Source organism: Pelodiscus sinensis, chromosome 5 (genome assembly GCF_052426305.1).
Source record: "Pelodiscus sinensis isolate ZL-2025 chromosome 5, ASM5242630v1, whole genome shotgun sequence".
Lineage (NCBI taxonomy): Eukaryota > Metazoa > Chordata > Testudines > Trionychidae > Pelodiscus > Pelodiscus sinensis.
Genome location: NC_143056.1, coordinates 122,510,634 through 122,528,570, shown reverse-complemented (window position 1 = coordinate 122,528,570; position 17,937 = coordinate 122,510,634). Strand labels below are relative to the sequence as shown.

The following is a 17,937-nucleotide window of genomic DNA, read 5'->3' as shown; positions in this document are numbered from 1 at the left end:
TGAGCATCATAGGAAAAACAACAAGGACTCATTGTTTTTGCTGGAATAGATGAACACCGCTTCCTAGGCTTCCCACATCCAGTTCTGTTGACTAAGAGGAGAGTCAGGGAGGTATGAAGTCTTCCATGGTATACGAAGTATAAGGGAGGGGGAAAATAAAAGCACCTTGGAACAACCCATCCGAAAGTATTAAAACACTTACGTAAGTGATGCCATTTAGTTATTACTGTTGTTGTTTGTATTACCCATATTGTGCTAGGCACTGTACATAGACATTGTAAGAGACAGACCCTGCCTTAAGGCTTTTAAAATAAAATAAACAAGACAAAGAAAGGAAGTAGTAGTACAATATCCCCATTTTACAGAGCAGTGAGTCATTAAATGATTTGACTAATGTTAAACAGTAAAATTTCTAGTACATTTAGGCTTACAGCTCTCATTTCCTCCCATGCCTTGATCACAAAATCATCTGTTATAGAACACCCTCTAAAATTAGTCTGCGAACTGTTCATTGAGTTCTTGAACAAACCGTTATAATTTGCTAATTCTAGATTTTTGAATGGTTGAACATTAAACTCCTCCTAAGAACGTTAGACTCTTAGTAAAGTCCTGCACGGATACAAAATTTGTATCCGCATCCACATATGTATCTGCAAAAATGAGCTGCAGATATCCGCATCCACAACACACCCCGGACATAAAGCAGATTTCCGCAGATTTGCAAGGCTCTATCTATTAGGAGTTTAAGGTAAATATTCAATAAGTTTTTTATCAGTCATGTAACTCTTGGTTTGATTTGTCACCTTAATTTCAATACTAAATATTATTTGGATTAAAAAACCTGAGTTTCTTTCTTTTAAATAATTGTACTTGTTAAATGTGGGCAATGATTTTCACAGCCCTATTTCTGCTTCTTTGTAATACCTGAGTATTTTTTGTATGCCCATTTTAATAAAACTATTCTCTCAGTTTTCCCCATGGGTATCTTGTCTTTGTTTTACATTATTTCTGGTCTGGATTAATCTTCGGGGTGAAGTAGATAGTTTTAATCTTGCAAATTTCACACTACATAATATTTGCATTTGTTAATGATCTCTGGGAGGTATTTTAAATATTCCTCATTTTCAGCAAACGGTTCCAAAGTTAAGAACTGATTTACAGTAAATACACAGGAGGCATGAGTGCATGGCATCCAGCTATTGTGTGAATTGTCAAATCAGGTACATACTATAATGGGCATGTTGTATTGCATTGCAGCATTTATAAGACTGAAAACCAAGTAATAAGACAGAGCTCCAGTGCAGACAAACTGGGATGGATTTTAATAAAGTGTATTTTAGGTGGGAGAGCAGAAATCACCTCTTTATTTGTTTATGGCAAAGCAATAGTCCCTGCCCATCCCCACCCCGCAGCTATTTGTATAAATAATAATGATACAGAGCGGTATAACTAAATGCAATAATAATAAAGTGCAAGCTGTAAACTCCTCCCTCCTTTTTTTTGTTTGCAATTGGAGATTGGTTTAAATAAGATAGCTGTATGAAGTCCTAGGTAGTGGGGGATTTGCTCTTATTTAATAAAGCTATGAAGATCCAAAATAGGAAATCCCATTGGAGAATGCGGGCATCGATCCCGCTACCTCTCGCATGCTAAGCGAGCGCTCTACCATTTGAGCTAATTCCCCTCCTTAGGAAAAAGGCGACTCGACCACCCTTTGTGGGCTCGCTCCCAGAGTATTCCCCGCGTGAGGAACGGGCGACGTCACACATTCACCGAACGTTCTGCGCGGCTCACCCAGCGGCCGCAGGGGGTGGGAGCTGGGGCGAGGGGAGCAGCAGCGCCAGCCGCGGAGCGCGAGAGCAGGAAGAACTACATTTCCCTCCATGCCTCGGGCGGATCGCACGCCTGCGCAATGCGACCCCGCCCGGGATGGGACGGCGGGGGGAGGGGGTGGGTGCCCGCTCGCTCGCTCGCTCGCTCATTGTGAGAGACGCCGCTGGCGGGGCTGCAGCCGGAGGATGCGCCGCGGGGACGGCGGCTCCCGCCGGGACCGCGCGCTCGGACGCCGCCCCCTGCCCAGCGGTAAGGAGCCGGCTGGAGACCCCCCCGTCCCGGGCGGAGCGATGGGCGCGGCTGCCCCAGGGCTGGGCGAGCGATGGGGGCGCCCCCCGCCTGGAGCCCCTGGGTCTCCGAGAGACTGGGCAGGGCGGGGCTGTGGGTGATGGGCAGGGGTCTGCAGGGCGTGCGGGGGGTGGGCAAGGAGTGGGGTGGGGGATGTTGATGTGCAGGGGTCTGCAGGGGGTGGGATGTGGGGCTCATGGGTCCGGGTCTGTAGGGGGTGGGATGAGTAGGGGGGTGGGATGTGGGGCTCATGGGTCCGGGTCTGCAGGGGGTGGGATGTGGGGCTCATGGGTCCGGGTCTGCAGGGGGTGGGATGTGGGGCTCATGGGTCCGGGTCTGAAGGGGGGGGGGTGGGATGAGTGAGGGGGGTGGGATGTGGGGCTCATGGGCCGGGGTCTGAAGGGGGTGGGATGAGTAGGGGGTGGGATGTGGGGCTCATGGGCCGGGGTCTGAAGGGGGTGGGATGAGTAGGGGGTGGGATGTGGGGCTGATGGGTCCGGGTCTGTAGGGGGTGGGATGAGTAGGGGGTGGGATGTGGGGCTGATGGGTCTGGGTCTGTAGGGGGTGGGATGTGGGGCTCATGGGCTGGGGTGTGGGGGGGTGGGATGTGGGGCTGATGGGCCCGGGTCTGTAGGGGGTGGGGCTGATGGGGCCGGGTCTGTGGGGGGGGGATGTATGGGACGTGTACAAGGAGCAGGATGCTTGGGGGGGGGGGATGTGCAGGGGATGGCATGTGTGGGGTGTGTACAAGGCGTTGGATGTGGGGGTGATGTGCAGGAGTCTGCAGGGGGTGCTGTATGCAGGGTTATGTATGCCAGGCACCAGGTGTGTTTGGAATGACCGTGTGTCTAGGAACACATGAGCCTTTCTGTAGCAGGGCAGTGTGGCAGGGAGGTCTGTCTGAGTACCTGCGATGTGAGGAACATATATAGGAACATAGAAACCTATGTGAAGGGCTTGTCTGGTATGTGGGGCTACCAAGTGACTCTATCTGTAGGGAGGCTCTGGGTGTGTAGCCATAGGGGTTTTGAGTGTAGTGTACTTGTTAGTGTGCACATAAATGTAGGCTGTAGAGGATGTATGTATATTACAGCACAGGAATCTGGTAGAAACCAATGTACTGTAGTTCAGGGCATGCTGTGGCTTTTATCAGCAATTGGGGATAGGCAGAGATGAACTACATATCAAAAAATAAGGTCTGTACTAAGTTGAAAAAGTTCCCATCCTCAGTATAAGAGTGAAAGAAATTTTTTTTTCATACCTTTGCTTTTGTTAGGAGAGGGCTTGGAATTCTTATAAGTAGAATTCATTCACATAGTCTTTTATAAGTGTACAAACAGATTCTCTTCAAATATTGGCAGGAAGGTGTGGAAGTATTGCTGGGGGATTTGCATTTCTCTCACTGGAAAATGGTCTTCTGATGGTTGATCTGAATAGCTTGCATACTTAAGGATTTTACAAAATAGCGTTGGTAACTGGGTAGCATAACCCTCGTGGTATATCAAAAGGTTTTGTGTGGGTGTTCAACTCAATGCCAGAAAAGTCTGTACGGAATGAATGAATGAATGAATGAATGAATACATTCATGCAGGGGGATCTCTAAAATGTTCAGTCCCTCCTCATTACCATAGTGGTGTTTCTTTTTCTGACTGATGCATCTTGAATTTTGTTGACATCAGGTTGCTACATCAGTACAGGCAGTCCCCGAGTTACGCGGATCCGACTTATGTCAGATCCGCAGTTACGAACGGGGCTTTTCTCGCCCCGGAGGACGGGAGCGGCGGGACGCCCAGATGTGCTGTGGTCCGCCGCCCCCGTCCTCCAGGGCGAGAAAAGCTGCTCCCCGTCTCCCTGGTCTGCAGGGAGATGGGGAGCAAAGCCTTGGAGCACGCCCGCAGCGGGACAGCCCGGGCGCTCTTGAGCTGTCCCGCTGCGGGCGTGCTCCGCGGCTTTGCTCCCCGTCTCCCTGGCCAGTTTCAGCAGCGGCTGAATCTGGACGCCTGGGGCAGAGCAGCTGGGGTGCTGCTGGGTTGCTCCAGTAGCGCCGAGGAGCCGTGCTACTGGAGCAACCCAGCAGCACCCCAGCTGCTCTGCCCCAGGCGTCCCCAAGTCAGCCGCTGCTGAAACTGACCAGCGGCTGACTACAGGAAGCCCGAGACAGAGTTGCTCTGCCCCAGGCTTCCTGGAATCAGCCGCTGATCAGTTTCAGCAGCAGCTGACTTGGCGACGCCTGGGTTTCTTAAGTTGAATCTGAATGTAAGTCAGAACTGGCGTCCAGATTCAGCCGCGGTTGAAACTGATCAGTTTCGGCAGCGGCTGACGCCAGTTCCGACTTACATACAGATTCAACTTAAGAACAAACCTACAGTCTCTATCTTGTACGTAACCCGGGGACTGCCTGTGTTCACGTGTATAGTACCTGAACTTGTTGTGTCTCTTGTGGTGTTATATTTCTCCAGTGTTTGAAATAACAAAGAGAAATGGAGCTTGAATTCGGGCACCTATGCTATATTAGTACTGAGATATTCTGACTTGAAAAACTGTTGCATTAGTTATGCTAATATTAAAATAATTAGATTTAATAAAACAGGTCAGTAAAGCTTTTTCAAGAATACAGATGAAACAGTTTGTATAGTTAGTCATACAAATACTTAGAACTGTCTTGCAAGTTAAGAACAATGATCCATCCAGTATATTTCTGTCAGAGGGCTTATGCAAATTACTTCTAAATAAATTATGACAAATCCAAAACAAAAATAAAAAGCAACAAAAAACTGTAATATTTCTGATGAATTGGGGGAATAATATCTGAGGTAAGAATTTCTTCCTGACCCAGCTAATGATTAGATTATATTCTGAAGAAAAATTAGTAAGAGCTTTTATAATTTTGTTAAGTAAATACAGCTGCAATTACAATCCCAAATCATATGTTGTTTGGTTTTGAATTTTAGAAATCTTTCCAAATAATAGTTCCATATATATACTTATTTTAAAAAATGTTTTCTTTATAGATTTGATTTTACTCCCACTTAATTTATTTTTATTACCATGAGACTTTTTTCTGCTTCTTTATTCTTCCTGTTTCTATAATGTTTGGTTCAAATATGTGCCATTAAATATATTAATAAAGGATTGTCCATAATACTTTCTAAGTTCTCTGGATAGCTGCCTAACATATTAGTTCCTTTGTGGACCATAGCTGCATGCTGCGATGTCTTTATCGAGCTGTACATGATGATGCCTAGGTCATCTGTCTGATCAATCACAACTAATTCTGAATCACAGAAGTATAAAATGGAAAAGATCTGTTAGATTGTCCAGTCTATCAAGCTCCTCACTTTGTGCGAGTGGTTTATGTTGGTCCCTCCATTGCATAATATTTTGCATTTATCTGGATTAAGTTTAATCTGTTACTTTTTGTCCCTTTACCGAATTTTAATTCTCCCTGGTTTTAAAAGTCTGAATGACTTTTCTGCTTACAATATTTTGCCTCCTTACTTTTCACACTTGGTCTGGATTAATTACTACAGTTCTGATATTTTTCTCAGTTGAGAACAGTATATTCTTGTGTTCTCTCAAACAGTTTCCAATTCATAAAAGGTTTTCCCTCTCCTTACCAGATTTTCTTAATAGCTGCTTGAAAGACCTTTATCAAAACTTCTTGAAAGATTAAGGTATCTCCCTTTATCCACTGTTACCACACCTTGGAGATTTCTGGTGAGAGAGGCATGACTAGTTGTGCTAGTTTATTCTTCTTGTAAGTACAGGCAGTCCCCGGGTTACGTACAAGATAGGGACTGTAGGTTTGTTCTTAAGTTGAATTTGTATGTAAGTCGGAACTGGTACATATTGTACCCCAGGTGTCCCCGATTCAGCCGCTGCTGAAACTGACCAGTGGCTGACTACAGGAAGCCCGAGGCAGAGCTGCTTTGACCCGGGCTTCCTGGAATCAGTCGCTGATCAGTTTCAGCAGCAGCTGACTTGGGGACACCTGGGGCAGAGCAGCTGGAGTGCTGCTGGGTTGGTCTGGTAGCGCCGACCCTTGGGGACGCCTGGGGCAGAGCTCTTGGGGACACCTGGGGCAGAGCAGCTGGCGCTACTGGACCAACCCGGCAGCACCCCAGCTGCTCTGCCCCAGGTGTCCCCAAGTCAGCCGCTGCTGAAACTGACCAGCAGCTGACTACAGGAAGCCCGAGACAGAGCTGCTCTGCCCCAGGCTTCCTGGAATCAGCCGCTGATCAGTTTCAACAGTGGCTGAATCTGGATGCCTGGGACAGAGCAGCTGGGGCGCTGCCGGGTAGGTCCCCGCAGTGCCGCACCTCGGCGCTGTGGGACCAACCTGGCAGCCCCCCAGCTGCTCTACCCCAGGCGTCCTGATTCAGCCGCTGCTGAAACTGACCATCGGGAAGAAAAGCCTGGTCTGCTGGGGGGGGGGGCGCACTAGCTGAGCCCCCCCCAGCAGACCAGGGAGACGCGGAGCGGCTTTTCTTGCTGTGGAGGACGCGGGTGGCGGGATCGCCGCGGCGCATCTCAGCGGTCTGCTGGGGGGGGCAGCTAATTCGGGGTTCCCTCACCCCGTTCTTAAGTAGGGATCCGACGTAAGTCGGATCCACGTAACCCCCGGACTGCCTGTACTGCATCTCTATCTTTGTGAAGTATTGCACTCTTTCATTCTGTTTTTTCCTTAGGAATGAGGGAAAAGCTGATGTATAAACACAGTCCCAAGACCATTATTTTTTTTCAAGAGGCATCTTGGGCCTTCAGCACTTAATTTGCTATCTTGCTCCATCACTCCTATCAGTGACATTCTCACCTGCAGCCCCTATAAAGAGTTACATTAGCTGAGGTGTTCAGCCCTAGTTACCTGTGAGAAATGATGTGCATGCACATTCTTTAGCTTCTCCTCAGTCTTCTTATTCTCTTTGCCTTCTTTATACCCTGCTGGTTTAAAAGACTCTAGGCACTTGCCTGCAGCCCTCTTTCTTTCTATAGTCTGAGGCATCACAGTATTTGTACATACCCCATACTAGTTTAGCACACATGCCTTCCACAACTGATGGTGGTAATGGACTGATGTTTCTGGAAATCAGTCTTCTAGCTAAAACAAAACTATTGGAAAGAGCTGAAATAGTGACTTTAAGCAGTCACAAGTACATATGCTGCATTTTTCTTAGATGCTACTAGACTACGTGCTGCAGGCCAGTTGCTGTATTATTTGTGTGCTTCCTGTGATTCAGTCTTAAAGGGGTTAGCTTATTCTTTCTCATCAGCTCAAACAATTCTCGCTCTCATACATCAGTTATGTATTTTAGTGACATCTGATAACCGGTTGGTCTTGGGGATCCTGCTTCCTTTTTCCTTGGAAAGAGAATTTACAGGAGTGTAGAACTTTGTCTTTATAAGGTCAAATAATCATGAAAAAGGGATGATAGAAAGTCAGTTTGAAACTGAAAGCTCATTGACTTGACTGTGGTTGCATTTAAATTTCTATAGCTGCTGTGCTTTCTTTTTCTGCACTTAATTACATGTGCTGTACTGTAGTAGTTCAGCTCTGTGTTCACTGTGTGTTTCTCCTGTGTTTGGAATTTGCAAACAAGGCAGCTTAAAATCCGAGAACAATCTCAGCAAATAGATCTAAATTCATAAGGTCAGACAACTGGTGTTTCCAATAATATCTGTGAATGTTAGCGGTTTCCTTTATTTCACCACTTCACAATAATGGAATGAATGCTCATTATTGGAAAGGATAACTTCTGTAGTGTATATTTAAAAAAATAGAAATGTTCACATTCTTATTTAGATAAAGCTAGTATATGTCCCAGAATAATTGCCTGGAGTTCATGTACCACAGCTTTGCAATTATCAGTCAGAAGGCTGAACACATTCATTTGTATTTGCTATGATGTACTTGATTTTAACTAAAACATTGTTTAATGCCACAGTGATATGGCTTCAGGAGTAGTCTCCCCTTGCTCATCACTGTTTGAGTACAAGTATTTATTTCTCTAGCTGTGTTATCCCTTGAATCACAAACCCCATCAATTAGCTTCTCTTTGCTCTAGGCTAATTCGTTTTATGAGCCACTCGGTTTTTTGCTACCCTGATCCTTTGTACTGCATAAGAGCCAAATTAGTTTTGAAGATAATTGGCAAGAATGCTTGGATATTCCCAGAAAGACATTGATGTTTTGGCAGTTCCTTTCCCCCTCTCCCCCCCCCCCCCCGTCTTCCTTCCTTTCCCCCCCCCTCCCCTTTTCTGCCCCTGTCACAGACCCAGGCTCCTTGGACATAGGCTTTGTAGAAGATCAGGGATGGTGAGGACCTGTGCGCTGTGACTGAACTGATGCTGAGCCAGCAACATCTCCTGAAGTGCTAAATCTGAAGCACTGTGTCTGGTAGCTCTGTTGACTGGAGCCTAGTTCAAGCAATGTAAAAATAATTCCTAGATACGTTAACATGCAGTAGAATCAAACTGAGACGATGGGCCTGCTGTCAGTCTGGTGTTGTGGTGGGTAATGGAACTTTCCTCTGGCTACAATTGATTTTTTTTTAAAAATATTGTCCATCACCTTAGCCATGAGAAAACTCTGTTGCTAAACCCACATATCAATACATCCTTATTGGGTGGGCAGTACCCAGTTGAGAATACAGGCAGTCCCCGTGTTACGTACAAGACAGGGACTATAGGTTTGTTCTTAAGTTGAATTTGTATGTAAGTCGGAACTGGCTCCAGATTCAGCCGCTGCTGAAACTGATCAGCGGCTGACTACAGGAAGCCCTAGGCAGAGTTGCTCTGCCCCCGGCTTCCTGGAATCAGCCGCTGATCAGTTTCAACAGCAGCTGAATCTGGACTCCTGGGACAGAACAGCTGGGGCACTGCCGGGTAGGTCCCCGCAGGACCAACCCGGCAGCACCCCAGCTGCTCTACCCCGGCGTCCCGCAACAAAAGCCTGGTCTGCTGGGGGGGGGGGGAGGGCGCAGAGGTCCCGCCGCCTCTGCGGCTTTGCTCCTGTCTCCCTGCTGTGCTGGGGGAGTCCCCCCCAGCACAGCAGGGAGACCCGAGCAAAGCCGCACAGGCGGCGGGGTCCCCTGTCTCTGCGGCTTTGCTCCTGTCTCCCTGCTGTGCACAGGGAGACCGGAGCAAAGCTGCAGAGGTGGGGGACCCCGCCGCCTGTGCGGCTTTGTTCTGGGGCAAAGGAGCAAAGCCACACGGGCAGCGGGGTCCGCCGCCTGTGCGATTTTGCTTGGGTCTCCCTGCTGTGCTGGGGAGTCCCCCCCAGCACACTAGGGAGACCTGGAGCAGCTTTTCCCGCCCAGGAGCGCAGCGGTCCCGCCACCTGTGAAAAGCCCCGTTGGTAAGTGCGGATCCAACGTAAGTCGGATCCGCGTAAGTCGGGGACTGCCTGTATACTAGTCCTTCTGTAACACTTCTTAGCAATTCTGAACAAAATGTTGTCCTCCCATACTATTGCAAAGAACACAGAGCTACTGTAAGTAGCCAGTTAATTAAGCAGAGGATACCACAAAATGTGGTGTCTATAACAAACTTTAATAGGATCAAAGCAAAACAAACAGTGCAAACACAACATTGTTTGCATAACATACTGGAGCTGATGTTCATAACATAAACACATAACAAATCTCACCACCAGAACTCTGGTAGCCTCTAGTACTGCGGTTCTTGAAAGTCTTTCACAGCATGGACCCCACCTAAATACAGATTCAGTGCTTGTTGGGCCACTGTCTGTGCCTTCCTCTACACAGTCATGCGGATGATCCCCTCCCATTTGCCATAATTGCACAATATTTCCGTGTTAATATAAGCAAATGCTTAAGTAGAAGATAAGTATTAATAGTAGGGATGTAAGCAACTAGTCGACTAGTGACTCGTCTAGTTGTTTCTCCCTCCCCCCCACACACTTCCCTTTTGCTGCCTCTGAGAGAGGCTTCCATGGGAGGAGCAGAATCCAGTGCTGGGGGAAGCCAGCTTAAAAGCCAGTTCCCCCCCAGCGCCGTCTCTGGGGGGAGAAAGATCAGGGCACTTTGCTTTTGAAATGTACAAGAACTCTTCCAAGGCTCTTGGACATTTCAAAAGCAGGAAGTACGGTGCCAACCGGGGGTTGTTTGAGTCCCCCGCTGGCTGTGCTCTCCGTGGCGCTTCCACCTTTGAAACGTAGCACATTACATCGACTATTCAATTAGTTGATTGATCTAAATTTAACATCCTTAATTAATAGTTCTTAATTCATTTTTAGCTATTTCCCAATGCAATTCAGCAAGGGGAAATAGGGCACAGAAGCCTGTACCAGGTAACCAGCCAGCCTATGCACGGACCACAATTTAAGAATCTCTGCACTGACCCTTGAAACTGTAGCGATGGACTTTCAGGAGTGAGGCTCAGTGTTTCCGCTAATATGTTTGTGTGGAATAAATTTTATGTGCCATGGCATGTGTGGATGTGTACCACCATTAGGAAAACATGCTGCCAGGTGTGGGAACTCTGCTAATCAGCTGGGTGGCAGTGGAATCTCTCCTGGATGGCCGCCCAAGCACACAGCTTACAGGGAACACTGGTAAGAACTTCAGGTTAGATAGCAATTCACTTAAACTTAAACAAACAAAGCCCTTGCCCCAGCCTCTTTTAGTTTAGTACAGCGTTTTCTGTGAGCTGTTTGTCTCCAGTCCAAGGAAAATGTCCTTGAGGCATTTGATATCCATACTAAGTACTCTTGAGAGTATGTAAATCCCAGTCTACAAATGAATCTTCCTTTTCTGTACCATCCAATTGAACAGAAATGCACACTGGATGTATTTTTGATAGTGTTCTTACACATGTGTAGCTCTTCTCTGCCTGACTGATGCCAGCTTTGTCTCAGTCTTTCTGTTAGTATAAACTTTCCCTTCGCTGGCTTTAGGCCCTGCTGGCTTTCTGACAGCAGAACGAACGCTGGCATGTGTAAAAACCGTTTATTAACACCTTCAACAGTTAGTTGATTCATCTTCCACACTGAGAAGTAGGGATGGGTTTCATTTGGTCAGCAGTGCGGACTGTTTGCGTTGCCAGTGAGCTTATAATAGCTGAAATGACCATCAATGCTCCCTCAGCGTTCCAGCTCTTTTCCTACTGGCTTCTCTCTTCACCCAGCTGGCTCATCTCTTAATAGCTTTCGTTTTGGGACTGGCCAGCAGGCTTGCATTGTTCCTCTGCATTCCCATTCCCAGCTGGGATGTTCAGTTCCTCTTTGGGGCCAAATGGAAGCCCTGTAAGGTGTCTGCAAAGGCTGACCTTCCCACTCCTTTCTGAACACTGCTAAGGGATATTTTCCTTCCTCCCCCTCCTCCCCCCCCACTGCATGGTAGTTAGCTAGTCTTCTAGCTAGGAGGCATTGGTTAGTAAGAGCACTGCTCCTGTTTGTTGTAAGCAGGTGAAACTATATTTTACTAATCAGGCTTAGTGTTGCATAATATATTTTCAAAGAATATCCATCTGCAGCCTTTCCCCTCTGATAAATAGTGATTTTACTAGTTAAAGTCTACTGTAGGCTTATTTGTGGAAGAAAGTTATAGTGCTAGTTATTTAACTTCTGGTTTCTCCCAGCAGTTTACTAAGGAGTGGGAAGTAGTGAAATGGTCCGTGCACCTTTAGGAGTTTTATGATCGAAGTTAATTGAAGAATTTGATTTTCAAAAGGACACATCTGTTTTTCTTTCTCATCATCATTTTTCATAAGAGGAATCTAAGTCAGTGGATTTTCAAGATTAATTTCAGGTGGATTAATAAGAGAGGCTATAAAAGCTAGTTTCCTCCTCTATGTGGTGAAAGCTGTCCATACCATAATTAAAATTGGGCTAAAGTTGTTAATGGTGCAGTTGATATGCTACTTGTATAAAAATAGTTGAAATAGCTGAACTTAACTGCGTTTTTGGTTCTTGACTTGCCCTATGAGCTTCATAAATGGAGTCAAATATTTTAAAGTTTTTTTTATATATTTTTTAGAAAGACAGTCTTTCTAAAAGCATACCAAAATACTACAGTGGCAGGTCAATAGAAAGATTGTCTAATAATAAAAAGATGAGAGAATTCCTAAAGGAGAAGGACTGACTTGTGTGGAATCATAGCTATGAATCTTGGAGATACTATAGAGAAAAACACTGTTCTCTCAGCAGTTATTTGATATAGAGCCTTAAATGAATGGAAGCTAATAAATTGTCCTTTTGACTGTCTAAGCTCAGCGTGTAAATCCCAAAGCAGACACTGCAGGTCGTGAACTATAGATTGCTGAGCTACTGTAGCAAGTGTAGCATGCAGACAGCAATACAGAGCAGCAGTTAGTCTACCATTCAGTGCTATGTTTCCCTTTGTCCTGTGCTGTATTCTTGGTTTAGCCGTCTTGTCTGTTAAAGAAAATTATTTTGTGCATGTGTTTTTCTGTAACACTTACAAAATACAGCAAATGAGCTGAGATTGGAGGAATTCAACTCCTCTCTGTTTTGGAGTAATTTGTTGTCACTCCAGATCAAATGTAATTTTGTTATACGGCAAGGTTGGGCAAGATGCGGCCCGGGGTCTGGATCCGGCACGCCTAACACTTTGATCCAGCCCACGGACTGCATCTGGCCACTTTCTATTTACATCCTGCTACCTGTGCCACTGTATTTCCAGATGGTGGCTTAGGCAGCAGGATCCTATTTAAATGGCTCAGGTCTTGATGCTACCCTTTAAATGGCTGCAGGAGCAGCGAGCCCTTTAAATGGCTACAGCAGCTCCAGGCAGCTGCCAGGCAATGTGGTAGCAGCAGTCTGGGAACTCTGAGCCTTTTGCTCTGTTTTCAATTCAAAGCCTCCAGCCTAAGGATCTTATATATCAGTTAATTTACTAGTCGATTAACCTAATGAATTCTTACCGGTTATTCGACTATTCTGTAATTCCCGGGGGCAAGGCCAAGCAGCCACTGTGCTCCGGCTCCACTCCCAAGGATCCCCCTGCCACTCTGTGCTGCTGCCGCCTCCATATCAGAGGCAGCAGTGCAGGGTGCAAAGCAGGAGCTGGTCTGCAAGGGGAGCCAGTTTAAAAAACAGCCTCTGTCCGGGGTAGGGGGGTGGAGGATTTTGAGCTCCTGGACCGAGCACGAGCTGGAACTGAGCTGGGCTGCTGGCCAACCTGTTAAAATTTTACTGGCGGGGATGCCGGGGGGGGGGGGAGAATGCATGTAGTCTGTATCATTAATCTATAAGTTTTTGCTTATCGAGTAATTGGTTAATTGACTACACTATTACATCCCTACTCCAGCCTCAGATAATTCTGGGGGGGAGCTAGTCCCCAGCCCCTCCTCTTCTGTCCCAAGCCCCACCTCTTCTGGTGGTAGAGCTGGCTGGTGACAGCATACCAAAATTCATAAGTGGCCCCTTGCAAAAAATTATTGCCTACGCCTGTTCTGCAGTCTGTATCTTCTGTCTGAACCTGAAATTTAAAAGGTGAAAGTGCTGTTTCTAAATGTTGTTATATGGTTCATCAATTAAGCTTTCTTCCTTTTACATAGCTTTACAGTACTTCCCTGTATACAAGCAGAATAAACTAATGTTGCTTAAAGTTCCATAAAATTAGCAGGCAAAAATGTACCAAAAATTTTGTCCTCTTCAGCAGGAGGAGTAGTCCTCTTCAGCAGGAGGAGTAGAGTAGAAGCCAGCTGTGAGAAGTAAGCAAGGTCATGACAAGTCAGTAGTCGGATGGGAATCTTTGAAGGAGGAACATTTAAAAGTTTTGTTGGTTGTTCAGTGCTGATTCTTCCCTCCAAGTACGGAACCATTGCTTCAACATATTAGTGATGATTTGTGCTTCAGGATGTGGTTTCCTTTTTGTGAATTCAAAATAGGCTCGGATGAGTAACTGTTGATTGAACACTGCAGCATGGTTAGTGCTGTACAGCCTCTTTTCCCCAAGAGGCTTATAATCAAGGTAATTGGAGATCCCAGAGTAAGTTTAATTATGATGATTGTTAGCTTTCATGTCCTGGCAAATGTTCCTTGCATGGTTTCAAATGGATACAGACTTTTCCTTGATTTCTGGTCCTAAATTCTTGAGTAGTCTTGGTCTGTGTTACTAGTCAACTGTTCATTTATCCCAGGAGAAGCTGAATTTCTATGGGGAGAAGAGTGATCTCTGTGTACAAATTTATGCTTTTTAAGTGCTTTGCTCTCCTTTAGGAGAACAAGTGCTCTCTGTAAATGGAAGTACATATCAGAAGTATCACCACAATGCAGTTGTTACACTGCTTATCCATCTAAAGCCCTTTAACAGCTTCTAATGCAATAGTTCGGTTTGAGGTACTGTTGTATGGCTTTAAAATATATATATATTTACACATTAGGTGAGGGAGAAGGGTTTACTCTCTATCTAGATCTGTTTAAAGTAGTCCTTTAGAGCTCTTGGTAGAATTATTGGTTAAGAAATGATGTTGGAGGTGGATTTGATGTATGGTTGTGTTCAATATATGATACTTGCTGTTTCAGAACTGAGCCTGGACTGAAGAACGCAAAGCAGTTTGTTGACTGACCATATGATTATAAACTCACATGACAGGATTAATTCTGCCTTCTTCCGATCACAGAAGACTCTGAAAAAGGTTGGTAAAGACAAGATACGTTTCAAATAGATCTTTGGGTGACTTATTTAACTTCTACGTCGGCAGGTTAAATGTGGTTCCATACATTTGAAATAACTCAATCTTTTTTTTTTAATGTATATACCTTGCTCCTTTCCATGGAAAGGCTTTTGCTGCTGCTTTTGAAGGAGAGATTGAAAGGGTATTTTACAGCATGTTGCAGTAGTATGGCAGTGCAGACTGAAATTTCCCCAACTCCTGAAATTCAGAATTAAGGCCAGGAGACTCTTATCTCACTCGCATGCTGGGCCTATTAAAGCATCTGCAATGGTTCCAATATTTGGGGGTCCATACTTCTGAAATTTTTAGGCACAGTTAGGCACATTCACGCCTGCTTACCCATCTATCTTGTACTAGCCAGTTATAGAGGAGGGGAACTCTCCCTGCTTGAGACAGTGAGATGCAAACTATTGGGCTGTTTTGAACAGGCATCCCTATGAGAACTGTGCAGCATTGTGACTACGTTCATCAGTAGAGACTACTAGTGTGGTAGACCATTCTGAAATCATTGCACAACTGCAAAGAAAAGGCTACTGAGGAACAACTCTCCCCGAGGCCAAAGAATAGGCTAAATATCCCAATGTGGTTTAAAGAGTCAAGCTCTTTAAAGGGATCTCACCCTCCACAAGGGCTGGAGATCATGCAGTCACAGAGACATCAACATTTAAGGCACTGCTATCCTCACAGGCCTGTTTTGCCCTTAGTCTTTCCCTTCTGCTTCCTGTATGGCATGCATCTGTGGTACCTTTGGGAAGCTTCTGACCATCTGGTGACTAAAGACAGGAAATACCTATTGGAAGTGCCACAGAAATGCTTTCCTCTGCTAGTCCATACAGAGAATGAAGAGCATGCAGGGATAACAACTGAAGAGTGATAAGGTGTGCTGGATGTACAAAAGTGGGGCTGTTGATTAGAGAAGCTGAATGGAAACTGATTTCATTACAGTTGGAGTAGACATTGAGTGACTGTGTTAATTTACTGCTTTGCCTCAGTTTCCTTGCCTGGAAAATGAGCATAATGATAGTTGTCACAGGGCTATTGGAAGGCTTTACTATTGGTTAAGTATTATGAGATACATTGTTCAGACTAGGGATGTAGTAGTGTAGTAGATTAACCGATAAGCTTTTGCTTATCGGTTAATACTATAGACTACATGCATTTCTGCCCTCTGCCCTCCAGTAAATTTTTAGGAGCCCAGCTTGGTCCCGACTTGCACCGGATCCAGGCATTTATAGTGTATTAGGAGCCAGGTGGGCAGGCACCCCAGCTCAGATCTGGCTCATGCAAGCTCCGTTCCCGGGAAGCCCCTTGCCACTCCATGCTGCTGCGTCTCTATCAAAGTCAGTAGTGCGGGGTGGCAGGGAGCCAGTCCTTGAGGGGAGCTGGTTTTCTAAACTGGCTCCGCTCATGGACCAGCTCCTGGCTGGCACTCTGCGCTGCTCCCTCTCTATCAGAGGCAGCAGCGCAGGTTTGCAGGGGGCATCCTGGGAATAGGGCTGGAGCTCACCAGCTGCCGTCCCCACCCCCCGGGACTATAGAATAGTTGACTAACCAATAAGAATTCATGAGGTTGATCGACTGTTCAGTTAACCGATATTTAACATCCCTAGTTCAGACAGCTTTATAGAAACACACGTTAATAGCTGGAAAAACATGACATTTCTGAGATAACCTGGAAAGATTTTTTTCAGGGAGAATTTTAAGCAAAGTTTTAAATAAAACTTTCCCTCAACATACCATTCCTCTGCTTTAAAGGCATTGCAAGCGAAGGCCTGAAATGTGTTCATGTTGTACCAGAGTGAAGTGAAGCAAATCCTGCTGTCATGTCATGCACATCCCACCACTGGCTGTGAGGCTGGGAAAGGATTTTGGCCTGCCTCTCTATTAGTATTTATTATGTTTAGCTCAGAACTAAGAAAACAGTTAGGTGCCTTTTACTAATACTTTGGTGCTGTGAAAATGACCTCTTCAAGATGCCTGCCTGCTGCTGAGAGAGCCTGAATATTTTTTATTGGGCTCTGTACACGCACTGGCTATGCCTGATGGATTATAGGATTTCATGCTCATGGCGAAGGAATATTACTCATTTCTAAAAATGTCAAAACCTAGCTGGTAATTTTGCAGGGACCAGGGCACTGAGTGTACTTGCTGATATTGGTCCCAGAAGGGGCACAACTCTCCAATTTAATTAACATTTAAATGCTTAAAGAAAAGCGTATATGATGTTCCAAATAGAGCACCCTGTGCCTTCACTCCCCTGTGATGAGGAAGGGCTGTGCCTGCTTTGATAAGTATAGAATTAGCATGGCTGTGCTGTCAGGCTTTTGGATTTGAGGATGGATGACAGCTGCTGAGTTCCTTCATCACCATTTGCCTTCTCCTTTGTCTTAGGCCTCCATTGTGTTCATTCACACATACTGTGTGTGTCTCCTGCCATGTGGAGTAGCCTTATTGTATCTCTCCATCATTTTTTCTATCATCCTTCAAATGGTATCTGAAATCACTGGGGTTTTCCCCTCCCTGTGTAGGCTACTTAATTGTTTTCTATCTGCTCCATATTTTTTATTTAATCCTGTCTGCATCTCTGAGTAGCTTTAGGTAAAAATAAAATGGTGTCCCCTCCTGGGAGTTACAGCTGAGTGGTCAGTGCCACTAGGGCACCTGTATCAAGGACCTACCAAAATTACTGAAGGGCCAAAGCTTGTGTTGACGTTATGGAGCAGATTGACTGCTGCTAATATAAGTTCACAATGAAGAAGTTTTGTGAATGTGTGTCAATCCAGCCCAGTTTAAAAACAACATTCATACTTCAGATCCTGAAGGGCTATCATGCTTCTGGAATACTACAACTCTGACTGAGGCATTTGTGGGAATTGCTCGGATATGTATGCTGCTCTAATGGAGTGGAGTTCTGGAGGTCTGTGCATGGATGATGATCTCTGTTGTTTTATGCTCCCCGTGCTGTGTGTTTCAGTTGTGTCTGAATTGGTAAGGAAGGACAGGCAAACTACCTGAGTTTCATCAGCCAGCAATGCCAGTGGAAAGCCATGAGCAATTCAGATGTCCTTGTTGCAGGAGTGTTGGTAGATCAGTTTGTCCTGCCAATATCTCTGTAACGTTGAGTAGGAAGGGTAACCTAGTGGCTGCAGAAAAAAG

At 45.6% G+C, this 17,937-nt stretch overlaps 1 protein-coding gene and 1 non-coding gene across 6 annotated transcripts in view; one reads left to right on the top strand and one right to left on the bottom strand.

Moving 5' to 3' along the window:
* Nucleotides 1-1,611: 1,611 nt before the first annotated feature.
* On the bottom strand, nt 1,612-1,684 carry TRNAA-AGC (transfer RNA alanine (anticodon AGC)). Its single transcript has one exon. It is a non-coding gene; the product is annotated as a tRNA-Ala (tRNA).
* Nucleotides 1,685-1,935: 251 nt separating this feature from the next.
* The window catches only part of LOC102457209 (uncharacterized), a 159,675-nt gene continuing 143,673 nt past the window's right edge, over nt 1,936-17,937 (top strand). For 4 of the 5 annotated variants that reach the window (XM_075928293.2, XM_075928298.2, XM_075928297.2 and 1 more), the window contains exons 1-2: nt 1,936-2,082; nt 14,630-14,742. The gene's annotated coding sequence lies outside the window, so the exon portion shown is untranslated. Of the gene's footprint in view, nt 2,083-14,053; nt 14,076-14,629; nt 14,743-17,937 lie in introns of those variants that run through there. The other variant, XM_075928294.2, reaches the window with a different exon arrangement.